Source organism: Bufo bufo, chromosome 4, assembly GCF_905171765.1.
Source record: "Bufo bufo chromosome 4, aBufBuf1.1, whole genome shotgun sequence".
NCBI classification, from domain to species: Eukaryota; Metazoa; Chordata; class Amphibia; order Anura; family Bufonidae; genus Bufo; species Bufo bufo.
The window spans coordinates 109,961,467-109,974,617 of record NC_053392.1 but is presented as its reverse complement, the minus strand read 5'-3'; positions in this window follow the sequence as shown (position 1 = coordinate 109,974,617).

The window sequence follows — 13,151 nt, the reverse complement described above, 5'->3', positions numbered from 1 at the left end:
TTGTACTGTCTGGCCATTGTAGAACCTCAGGAAACATGACAGGTGATCAGAAAGTCAGAGCTGCTTCAAAAAGCGGAAATTCACATTTTTGTACCATAGTTTGTAAACGCTATAACTTTTACCCAAACCATTTTTTTTTTTACCCAAACCATTTTTTTTTTATCAAAGCCATGTAGAACAATAAATTTAGCGAAAAATTTATATATGGATGTCGGTTTTTTTGCAAAATTTTACAACTGAAAGTGAAAAATTTCATTTTTTTGCAAAAAAATAGTTAAATTTCGATTAATAACAAAAAAATAAAAAATGTCAGCAGCAATGAAATACCACCAAATGAAAGCTCTATTAGTGAGAAGAAAAGGAGGTAAAATTCATTTGGGTGGTAAGTTGCATGACCGAGCAATAAACGGTGAAAGTAGTGTAGGTCAGAAGTGTAAAAAGTGGCCTAGTCATTAAGGGTGTTTAAGCTAGGGGGGCTGAAGTGGTTAAGCAGGGGGGCAGAACAGAACTAGAATGTTCCATTCGGAATGGCCATAACATTAAAACTATGCCTACCAACGATGCCACCACCTGCTGGTAGACCTGAAACATTACAAAGGAAATATAACATTTAAAATGGTTTAATCTGCACAGTGGTGAACGACATGAGGGGAATCACATCAGATGACAATATTAATGCTTTTAGCAGATTGTAGCGGGGTAAAAGTGTTAGTAACCCCACTCTGGAATGTTACACCACCAAAACCTCATATGAACCAGTTCAATATCCATTTCATGGGTAGAGATGTCCCGAATAGTTTGCCGGCGAATAGTTCCCGGCGAACTTATGCAATGTTTGGTCCGCCCCCTATACATCATCATTGAGCAAACTTTGACCCTGCACCTCACAGTCAGCAGACACATTCCAGCCAATCAGCAGCAGACCCTCCCTCCCAGACCCTCCCACCTCCTGGACAGCATCCATTTTAGATTCATTCGGAAGCTGCATTCTTAGTGAGAAGAGGGAGAGTGCTGCTGCTGCTGATTTAATAGGGAAAGCGTTAGCTAGGGCAGTGTTCTGTGTCCACAGACTCATCTGCTGTAAGGACAGCATCCTGACAGCACCCCAAAAAGTCCTTTTTAGGGCTGGTACATCAGTCTGCTTTTTTTTTTTTTATTATATATAAATATATATATTGCTGTTGCCTGCCCGTGTGTGAGAGGCTGCAGGCTCACAGACAGTACAGTGTGCACACCATTCATACAGGGTGTCACAGACAGTACGCTGCAGATAAAAAAAAGTCTATTTATATATATATATATTTTTTATATAATCGCAGTTGCCAGATAGTGAGAGGCTGCAGGCTCACAGACTGTACTGTGTGCACACCATTCATACAGGGTGTCACAGACAGTACCTTGCAGATAAAAAAAAGTCTATTTATTATTTCTCTGTGATATATACGCAGTTGCAAGCCAGTGAGTGTCTGGCCCACAGACTGTACTGTGTCCACTGCCCACCACTTATATAGGGTGGCACAGTACCTTGCACGCATAGTACCACTTATCTAAAAAAAAATGACAGGCAGAGGCAGGCCACCCCGCAGGGGCCGTCGTGGTGCTGTGATTTCCACTGGCCCTGGAATAATGCACAGTGTTCAGAGGCCACGTACCCTGAACCCGAAAAATTCGGAGAAAATAGTTGACTGGCTTACACAGGACACCCAATCTTCAATAGCTTCCGCTCGGAACCTTGACGCACCATCCTCCTCCAGCTCAGCTTCGGTCGCCTGCTCTCAAGTTACCACTCTCCCGCCCGCTGCCAGCACCACCACTACCACCACAGCCGCTTCACTTGATCCGTCAGAGGAGTTATTTACACATCAGTTGGATGAAATTAGTGATGCACAACCATTATTGCCAGAGGATGTAGATAAAAGGGATATGTCTCAGTCAGGCAGCATTACACACACAAGTGTGATGATGATGATGATGTTGTACCCGCTGCTGCTTCCTTTGCTGAGGTGTCAGATACAAGTGAAGTGGTTGATGATGACGATGTGTCCGTGGATGCCACGTGGGTGCCTGCTCGAAGAGAAGAAGAAGAGGGGGAAAGTTCAGAAGGGGAGACAGAGAGAAGGAGGAGACGAGTTGGAAGCAGGGGGAGGTCGTCTCAAGGAGCTAGTGGCACAGTCAGACAGCATGTATCGGCACCCGGGGTCAGACAGACAGCACGCCAATCAACGCATGCTGTTGCCACCACCAGAATGCCGTCATTGCAGAGCTCAGCAGTGTGGCATTTTTTTTGTGTGTCTGCCTCTGACAACAGCGATGCCATTTGCAACCTGTGCCAAAAGAAACTGAGTCGTGGGAAGTCCAACACCCACCTAGGTACAACTGGTTTGCGAAGGCACATGATCGCACATCACAAACGCCTATGGGATCAACACATGAGTACAAGCAGCACACAAACTCAAAGCCACCATCCTCCTCCTGGTCCAGCATCTTCAGCCACGTCAACCACTGCTGTCCTCCTTGCCCCCTCTCAACCATCCGCCACTCCGCCTCTCGCCTTCAGCAGTTCCTGCTCATCTGCCCACAGTCAGGTGTCTGTCAAGGACATGTTTGAGCGTAAGAAGCCAATGTCACAAAGTCACCCCCTTTCCCGGCGTCTGACAGCTGGCTTGACGGAACTCTTAGCCCGCCAGCTTTTACCATACCAGCTGGTGGAGGCCTTTAAAAAATTTGTCGCTATTGGGACACCACAGTGGAAGGTACCCGGACAATTTTTTTTTTCAAAAAAGGCAATCCCAAACCTCTACTCAGTTACTGAAAAGGAAGTCATGGCATCTCTTGCATACAGTGTTGGGGCAAGGGTCCATCTGACCACTGATACCTGGTCTGCAAAGCACGGTCAGGGCAGGTATATCACCTACACTGCGCATTGGGTCAACCTGCTGACGGCTGGAATGCGTGGCTCTGCAGCGGAGTTGGTGACACCGCCACGACTTGCAGGCAGGCCTACTGCCACCTCCTCTACTCCTCCTACTCCATCCTCTTCGATAACCTCCTCGGCTGAGTCCTCTTCTGCTGCGGCGTCTGGCTGCACATCAACTGTATCTCCCCAGCTCCCCAGGGGTTGACTTGCCTTAAAGCAGAGAGCCACACCGGACCAGCACTCCTGTCCGCCCTGAACGCACAGGTGGATCAGTGGCTGACCCCGCACCAACTGGAGATCGGCAAAGTGGTGTGTGACAATGGAAGCAATTTGTTGGCGGCATTGAATTTGGGCAAGTTGTCACATGTGCCGTGAATGGCACATGTGTTGAATCTCATCGTACAATACTTTGTGTCTAAGTACCCAGGCTTACAGGACATCCTCAAGCAGGCCAGGAAAGTGTGTGGCCATTTCAGGCATTCCTACACGGCCATGGCGCACTTTTCAGATATCCAGCGGCAAAACAACATGCCAGTGAGGCGCTTGATTTGCGACAGCCCGACACGTTGGAATTCAACACTCCTAATGTTTGACAGCCTGCTCCAACAAGAAAAAGCCGTCAACGAGTATTTGTATGACCGGGGTGCTAGGACAGTCTCTGCGGAGCTGGGAATTTTTTTTGCCACGTTACTGGACGCTCATGCGCAATGCCTGTAGGCTCATGCGTCCTTTTGAGGAGGTGACAAACCTAGTCAGTCGCACCAAAGGCACCATCAGCGACCTCATCCCATTTGTTTTCTTCCTGGAGCGTGCCCTGCCAAGAGTGCTGGATCAGGCTGTAGATGAGCGTGAAGAGGAAGAGGAAGAGGAAGAGTTGTGGTCACCATCGCCACCAGAAACAGCCTTGTCATCATCGCTTGCCGGACCTGCGGCAACGCTGGAAGAGGAGTATGAGGAAGAAGAGTAAGAGGAGGAATGTGGCTTTGAGGAGGAGGAAGACCAACCACAGCAGGCATCCCAGGGTGCTCGTTGTTGTCGCCTATCTGGGACCCGTGGTGTTGTACGTGGCTGGGGGGGAAGAACAGACCGTCAATGACATCAGTGAGGACGAGGAACGGGAAATGAGTAGCTCGGCATCCAACCTTGTGCAAATGGGGTCTTTCATGCTGTCATGTCTGTTGAGGGACCCTCGTATAAAAAGGATGAAGGAGAATGACTTGTACTGGGTGGCCACGCTACTAGACCCCCGGTATAAGCAGAAAGTGGCGAAAATGTTACCAAATTACCGAAAGTCGGAAAGGATGCAGCAGTTCAAAACCAAACTAAAAAATATGCTTTACACAGCTTATAAGGGGGATGTCACAGCACAACGGGAATCTAACAGGGGAAGAGGTGAAAGTAATCATTCTCCTCCCACGACCACGTCGGCAAAGACAGGACGCTTTACAGACGTGTTGTTGATGGAGGACATGCAGAGCTTTTTCAGTCCTACACATCGCCACAGCCCTTTGGGATCCAGCCTTAGAGAACGACTCGACCGACAGGTAGCAGACTACCTTGCCTTAACTGCAGATATCGACACTGAGGAGCGATGAACCCCTTGACTACTGGGTGTGCAGGCTTGACCTTTGGCCTGAGCTATCCCAGTTTGCGATAGAACTTCTGGCCTGCCCCGCTTCAAGTGTCCTGTCAGAAAGGACCTTCAGTGCAGCAGGAGGCATTGTCACTGACAAGAGAAGTCGCCTCGGTCAAAAAAGTGTTGATTACCTCACCTTCATTAAGATGAATGAGGCATGGATCCCGAAGGGACTGACAGTGGGGGATACGTTTGACTAACAAAAGGCCTGATGACATGCCTTGGCCTCAAAATGGTCCCCACGCTGCTGTATTTAATGTCTGCATACCGGATGACTTTTGTGAATTCTCCGCCACCAACTAGGGTTCAAGCCGCAATGTTTTAGTCACCTTTGTGCCTGGAAAACATAAATTTTTCCGGCCGCTGCTACAACAGTGGCTGCAACAATACCATTATTTTTCAGGCATGTGTACATGCCTAATTTTTCTGGCATCTGGTGCTGCACTGTGGCTGCAAAAACAAAACAAAAAAAAAGGCACATACATGTGTCAATTCCCCTTCGTGATCGTTACCTTGTCGTGGTGAAGGGGCTTGCGTATCACAATGAAGCGATCATCACCTCTATGAGTGTGTTGGCAATGTTGCCACACCCCAGATGATAAGGCCGTTGCTTCATTATGATCAGGCCAAAAGCGATTGGCTGGATAATTTTTCATAGAAAAAATAAAAATTTTCTTTTTTTTTCTTTTTTTTTAAAGTTGTATGGGTTTTTAATACATAAAATAAAAAAACATAATAAAGTCTCTTAATAGTTTATTAGAAATAATGCAGACAATTTAAAAAATCCCCATCAATTCCAATACAAAGCAAGTACAGAGCTCAGAACTAAATTATTTCAGGATGTCATAATGGTTCGTTAATTCGACAATGGTTAATCAATTCGACACACGTCCCCGGATAGGGGACGTAACAGGAATTAAACTGATAGGAATAGTACTAGTTAAGACACCACTCATATAGGGTGTCACAGCACATTGCTCCCTGCACGCGCAGTGCCCCAACTTGGGAGTAAGAGGACCGACCAAGCTGCTTTTTCCATCTCCAGGTTCCTAAATTCAATTCAATTTGGTGTATCAGAGTTTAGTCTGTCACTGTGAAGGCAGTCGAAGGTACTCGGCATAAATTATTATTTCACAAAAGGCAATCCCTGATATGGGACGTAACAGGGATTAAACTGATAGGAATAGTACTAGTTAAGACACCACTCATATAGGGTGTCACAGCACATTGCTCTGTGCACGTGCAGTGCCCCAACTTGGGAGTAAGTGGACCGACCAAGCTGCTTTTTCCATCTCCCGGTTCCTAAAATCTATTCAGTTAGGTGTATCAGAGTTTGTTCTGTCACTGTGAAGGCAGTCAAAGGTACCCGGCCTAAATTTTTTTTTCACAAAAGGCACTGATATGGGACGTAACAGGGATTAAACTGGTGAGAATAGTACTACAGAAAATACCACTCATATTGGGTGAGACAGTAAATTGCACGGAGCAGACGCAGTGACCGTGGATTCAAACAAAGGGGAGGGAGCCAGCGTTTTTTTTAACCATCTCCCCGTTCTAAAAATCTATTCAATAAATAGACCCCAGATTGGGGATGTAACAGGGATTAAACTGATGAGCATAGTACTACAGAAAATACCACTCATATCGGGTGTGACAGTAAATTGCACGGCGCAGATGCAGTGACCGTGGATTCAAACAAAGGGGAGGGAGCCAGCGTTTTTTTAACCATCTCCCCGTTCGAAAAATCAATTCAATAAATGGACCCCAGATTAGGGACGTAACAGGGATTAAACTGATGAGAAGAGAACTACAGAAAATACCACTCATATCGGGTGTGACAGTAAATTGCACGGCGCAGACGCAGTGACCGTGGATTCAAACAAAGGGGAGGGAGCCAGCGTTTTTTTAACCATCTCCCCGTTCGAAAAATCAATTCAATAAATAGACCCCAGATTGGGGATGTAACAGGGATTAAACTGATGAGCATAGTACTATAGAAAATACCACTCATATCGGGTGTGACAGTAAATTGCACGGCGCAGACGCAGTGACCGTGGATTCAAACAAAGGGGAGGGAGCCAGCGTTTTTTTAACCATCTCCCCGTTCGAAAAATCAATTCAATAAATGGACCCCAGATTGGGGACGTAACAGGGATTAAACTGATGAGAAGAGAACTACAGAAAATACCACTCATATCGGGTGTGACAGTAAATTGCACGGCGCAGACGCAGTGACCGTGGATTCAAACAAAGGGGAGGGAGCCAGCGTTTTTTTAACCATCTCCCCGTTCGAAAAATCAATTCAATAAATAGACCCCAGATTGGGGATGTAACAGGGATTAAACTGATGAGCATAGTACTACAGAAAATACCACTCATATCGGGTGTGACAGTAAATTGCACGGCGCAGACGCAGTGACCATGGATTAAAACAAAGGGGAGGGAGACAGCGTTTTTTTAACCATCTCCCCGTTCGAAAAATCAATTCAATAAATGGACCCCAGATTGGGGATGTAACAGGGATTAAACTGATGAGAAGAGAACTACAGAAAATACCACTCATATCGGGTGTGACAGTAAATTGCACGGCGCAGACGCAGTGACCGTGGATTCAAACAAAGGGGACGGAGCCAGCATTTTTTTAACCATCTCCTCGTTCGAAAAATCAATTCAATTCACCTTTCGTGAACCCTTGGTGTTGTACGTGGCTGGGTGGAGGAAGAAACCTTCAATGACATCAACGGGACATGGCTAGCTTGGTATCCAACCTTGTGCAAATGGAGAGTTTGCGGTTGGGCAAATGGACTGTTTGCGGTTGTTTGCGGTGCATTAAAAGGGGAGTTTGGTCTGTCAATGTCATTGTCTGTGAAGCGGGCGTAACCCTTACACTACCTGATCGATACAACATCATACCTGATCGTATACACACACTGGATGTTTTAAACCACGTTGTTCAAAAAAATTTAGGATTGTTAGGTGACTTATGCACTTTATGGATTAAAATCCAACTCTGCGTCAACTATGTAATTTTCCATGGGAGTTTTGCCATGGATACCCTCCGGCATGCCACAGTCCAGGTGTTAGTCCCCTTGAAACAACTTTTCCATCACTACTGTGGCTAGAAAGAGTCCCTGTGGGTTTTAAAATTCACCTGCCTATTGAAGTCTATGGCGGTTCGCCTGGTTCGCCCGTTCGCAAACATTTGCAAAAATTCACGTTCGCGAACGGAAAATTTTATGTTCGCCACATCTCTATTCATGAGGTCTCAGGATAATTAGATTTTTCATTCTGAACCCCCACACGAACTGACATGTCCCTTGGATCTTAGGCTTCAGGACTTTGGTGATTAAGTCCTGAGCCTCCGGCGGTTGAGTTCGTAAGGTGCCGTCTGGTTCTGGTTCAGTTGGTCAACCAGTCTCTAGACCCTCCGGTGCATAGTCCCATGTGGATAACGATGACCAGAACCAGGAGATGGATACGGACAGGTTCTTCCACCCGAACACCTCTGAATGTGGATCCGGACAGGTTCCACCAACAGATCAGGATGGGTACCTTACTAAGTTAGGACATCCGAGGGGAGCTGCGGATGAGGCACCATCTAGTAATTGATGGCACTGTATCCCTGTCCAGTCATGTGCACTTGAGCTGACTTCCCCCTGTCATCCTGTTTTGTGGAGGCCGGCAGAATCCATGGCATAAGTCCTGCCTAGACTCTTCAGGACTCCACAACACAAGAACTCAGTCCACACTCCGCTGCCAATAACCCTGTGCCCAATCCCAATCAGAGCTGTGCCACCTGATCGGAGCAGAATTAAGTGCGCAGCGCAACATTACACCAATGTTGCCTGTCCGCCTTAGTCCCCAGTATAACACAGCCCCACCGAAAACCTTGAGCACAAACAGTGTTATCTGTATCGATCTGAGACCCTGGTTGCCCAGAATAATATCACACCATCCTTTGTGTGCTGCATGGTGCAGGTCCTATAATCCGGAACTCCTTCTCCCGACCAGCAGGACTTACCGTGTGAAATTATCTGCTCGCGAACCTATACTTTCCCGATCCACAGTATAACACTGTTCTACTCCAAGGGGACACAAGAATGAATCAAAACAGCAGCGACTGGACTCACAGCGGGGAATGTAAACTACAACAATCAGCAGGGTAAGACACCTTCATAGACGAGGACCTCTGCCGTACACATAAAAAACATACAAACAGGAAACAAACACACAACATGGACATGCACGGGGTACAGACGGTGTAACAAATAGTACCGGGGTTTCAAATGTTGCCTAGCTTGGCCATTCTGACCCCTCAGCGCCTTGTGAGGCATGTGTTGCTGAGAGCTAACCTCTTTATGGCCAAACTGACTAGACCCCACTGCACGATTTGTTACCTGGATCCCATCACTGGACACATTGCAATTACTTGCACAAGGGCAATTCCTTGCAATGTGTCCTTTGTTCCCACACCTGAAGCACCTGATTGGGCTTTCTGTCCTGTGTGCTTTGTTCTTACTTGTTTTGCAGTGCTTCGCTATATGACCCAAGCCACCACATGCAAAACATTTGATGTTTGCCCTGCATGGCTTAGGTCCGTCCACACTGCAACCGTGGTCCCTTTTCCTGTACTGTTCCATTCTCAGGGACGCACTCTTCACAACAGTTCTTTTTCCCAAAGTCAGGGAAAAATCTCTGTTAGGGCTCATTCAGACAGCCGTATGCTGTCCGCAAAAATACTGAATGCTATCCGTTTTTTTGCGGATCCGCAAAAAAACGGATAGCATTCAGTATTTTTGCAGACCCATAGACTTCAATGGGGCCATGTCCTGATTTTCACGGACAAGTATAGGACATGTTTCATTTTTTTTTTGCGGATCCGCAAAAAAACGGATAGCATTCAGTATTTTTGCGGACAGCATACGGCCGTCTGAATGAGCCCTTAGTCTGTACAGGCTCGGATTTTGGGAGATTCGGCCTGTCACAGACCAATCTCCCCCCTTTTTGTCTGTCACAGACTAATCTCCCCCCATTTTGCCCTGCACAGGGCAAAATTTTGGGAGATTCTGGCCCTGACTTTAAGGAAAAAGAAAGGGCCGGCACCATTTTGGCAAAATTGTTGATGACCTGTTGCATGGCAGACATTAGCTGGGAGCTTACAGCAACCTGAGTCTTCAATTTGGCTAGCGTCACGCTCCTTGAAGGCCTTGACCTCAGAATAAGACTGAGTCAACTTAGCCTCAATTTCCTTCTTCTGCCTCTGCAGCTCTACTAACTGTAACTGTAACCTAGCCACCTGCGCATCTCGGTCTATGGTAGACTGTACATTCTCTGCCAGCTGTGCCCGCAATGCCGAAACCTGGTCCGAATTACTGGCACAGCACTGGCAGTGAATGGTCGGAGGAATTGATGCTAGCCTCAAATGTATGCACAAGTTTGGCTAGCATCAGAAGCCGTTTTATTTAACACCGTCCGTTTGTTAACACATAGCTTGTCATAGCTACAAGCCTGTGCCAACAAATCGGACCACAGCATTTCTGCTGACTTGTATGTGGTGGGGAGGATGGGATTGAAAGTGCTGTGTTTGCTCAAGTGTTGCAGTGTGGAGAAGTCCATACTCACTTTTTGCTGAGCGTCCATCTTCTCATTGGTGCCGTACCTCTTCCCCCTACGCAGCTGCTTGGAAGAAGTCCTTTTTCTCCCGGATCGCTTCTTCCCGACCAGACGGACTTGTACGCTGCTCCAACGAAGATGGATCTTCTCCAGTGACGTGTCCTCTTCTCCCTTGCAACACTCGAGCGATGCAGTGACCGTGTAAAGCAAACAGCAAAATATTAGTACACAGATAGATTATAGATCCTCTGCTAGAGATTTTGATCTGCGTTTGGTACTATAACAAAGAATCGCGTTACCTGTCCGAATTATCAGGTCCTAAACGCTCAGACCGCGTCTCTCTTGCCTGACAATTCACAGTATAAGCGACCTCTAGCCTCAAGACCAAATACAGATTTCAAAATCTAAGCAGTGGGCCTGGCTCGCCAATGTAAAGGGGGAATATTAATTACCAATATTTATGCAAATATCAATAATTAATATTCATAAATAGGAGGAGCCGTCTACCGATGACTCTGCCTATTTATACCTTTATATAAAGAATAATACTTTCACTTTACCTTACGCTAATCACTAAACTAGCTGCATGCGCCTTACTAACTACCGATAGTAACCACACGTTGCACAGTAGGTACAAATAACACACAGTATTTATTAACACCTACAGTACACAACGCACGCAATGCACTAACAATACAGTACTAAAAATCCAGTACTAAATTACACTACACAATACCAAATTCCACCCACAAACTAACTATACAGTACACACACACACACACACACACACACACACATTAGCAGACCACCCAACCTGGACTAAAAACTATTCCTATGAACGAAGGGTTTGCGGTGGCGCTGCAAGGGTAAATGCAGGCCACAGACACAGGGTTACAGGGGTTAACCCAGTATAGGGAGCAGAGATGTTCCTATAGGGTTAGGGTAGGGTGTTGGTAATCCAGGGGTAAAGGATAGGGGTACAGCAGGCAGGGGAATAGTAGGGGTTAATGGTAACAAGTGTGCAGGTGGCAGGGATTAGGGCTAATCAGAGAGAGTGGGCAGAGGTAGGGGTGATAGGGGAATGGTGGGGGTTAATGGTAGGAATATGGGCAGGTAGTGGGTATAGGTAGGGAAATGTGGTAAGAATCGTTGGTGGGATAGTGGTCTGGGGAATAGGATAAAATAAGGGTATAAAATAAGGGTTAATCGTTGGTGGGATAGTGGTCTGGGGAATAGGATAAAATAAGGGTTAATCGTTGGTGGGATAGTGGTACTCAGCCCTCCAGGTATGCTCATTGTCCAGGGGGGATCCTCTTCAGGAGGGGGGGTGGCTGGGCTCTTCTCCCTTAGTGCAGGGGCCGCCGGATATTTATATCCTGCGGCCCGCACTGCCGCACAGCCCACACTGTGGTGCGCGGGCGCGCGCCAGCATCAGGGACACGTGGGGCGGCGCAGTGAGATGACGTCACTGCGCCAGCCCGCGCGTCCCCGGACGAGCGCGTTGGGGCCGCGCCACCTGACAGGCGGGAGAAAACTTTGATCTCCAGCCTGCAACACTTCGCATTACGGACAGCGTGATAGTAATCTCGCTGCCGGAATGCGCATAATAGAAGGAGGGGAGGTTTCTCCCCTCTTCCTATTATGCATAATTATCTCCAGCGGCGCTGGAGATAATTAATACAAAGGACTCCGATTCTATTGAATCAGAGTTCTTTTAAGCATACAGGATGACCGGACTCTTGTCCGGTCATTCTGATGCAATTAACCAGATGGCATCAGTGTGAATGCTTGGGGCACATTCACACTGATACCTCTGGTTTTGGTGCCATTTTTCCCATCAATGGGGCCTATAAGGGGATGTATGAGCATATACTAACTATAAGGGGGCACATATATATATATAAAAAGGGACATATAAGTGGGCATATATTCCCCACAGGGGCCACAATGAGCCCCTGTGGACCACTAAGAGCAGATGTGCGCAGATGCTGGGCACATCTGCGCACATCATCCTATAATGTGGCTGTTAATACATGCATATATATTATACATGCATGCACGTGTTTGCATGCATATATATGTAGCTTAAGGCTGACATGTCAGCCTGCATTTGTGGGAGGGGCGTAGGCGCACTTAAAAGGAGGCACGCCCTCTCCCCATTTGCATGCGTTTTCTGGTGCATTCCCGCCTTTAACGTCACGCCCTGTACTGCCGTGCTGCTCACCAGGTAAGTTGCTGAGGGTTCCCGATGCTCGCCGCTCGTTCCTGCTGCAAGGATAAGTTAGTTAATGTCCTCCCGAACCCCCTCCCCGGCGTGCTTCTCCCCCTCCGCCCGGTTCAAATCGCTACCCACCTTCTACTCCAGGTGGTGCGGCCGGCACAATCCATGCTTCCGGCGCCGGCCTGTGCAGGTCACGTGGGACGCCGGGCAGCGCCTCCGTTGTCTGGGCAACGGAACCTGCGTCCCGGCCTGCGTCTAGTGTCGGGCTCCCTCTCTCGGCTCCGGGCGTCGCAGCAGCCTGCCGCTTTGCGGGTCCAGGCCCTGTCGCCCAGGGGTGGGTCCGTCCAGACCCAGGGCCGCACCAGGGGTGCCGCTTCAACTCCGTCACAGCTGCTGGCCGGCGGCCGGCGGTTGTCAATTTTCAATAAAGTTTAATAAAAAAAATTTAAAAAAGTTGTTCTCACACATACATGCTCGGAGCACACGTGAGCAGCATAATTAAAACTAATTTTTAATAGCAAATACAACATTAGCGATATAGTTTTATATAGTAAATCTACATGGTCCCTATGTGCCCTCCTCTGTCATCCTGAGCTGCAGCCAGCTGACGCGGTGAAACTTCCCCGCCCGTTCCCCCCCTCCCTTTTACTCTGTCTGCATCTGTACACTCCGGCCTGAAAAAAAATAAAAATAAAAATCAAGGTCATTTTAAACACTTCGCACTACAGAGATAAGTCACTCCGCACGTCAACCCTTCACACCGC